This window comes from Etheostoma spectabile, unplaced genomic scaffold, assembly GCF_008692095.1.
Source record: "Etheostoma spectabile isolate EspeVRDwgs_2016 unplaced genomic scaffold, UIUC_Espe_1.0 scaffold280, whole genome shotgun sequence".
Lineage (NCBI taxonomy): Eukaryota > Metazoa > Chordata > Actinopteri > Perciformes > Percidae > Etheostoma > Etheostoma spectabile.
This window is the reverse complement of record NW_022605578.1, coordinates 280264-280560: the sequence shown is the minus strand read 5'-3', so window position 1 is coordinate 280560 and position 297 is coordinate 280264.

Below are 297 nucleotides of genomic sequence, written 5' to 3'. Positions count from 1 at the left end.
GGTCGTAAATGTCTCACTGTTGTATATCACAAGTAGTAAATATCTCAGCTTTGGAGGTCACTCAGAGTACACGTCGCCCAAGCGACCTGCACTTTGCCCTGGTTTTTCTCAACGTAGGCATAATCCAAATAACAGATGTCCTCCATTGTATCAACAACTGTGAATAAAGAGACAGGCCGCAGAGATATTGTTGAAGTTCCACTGGAGCCTTGCTGGAGAGATAGGAGGCTCTTCGTGTTCTTCCCTCTTGCAATTTTCTATTAACTGCTCATTACCGTCTGCGTCTCGTTTTTCTTG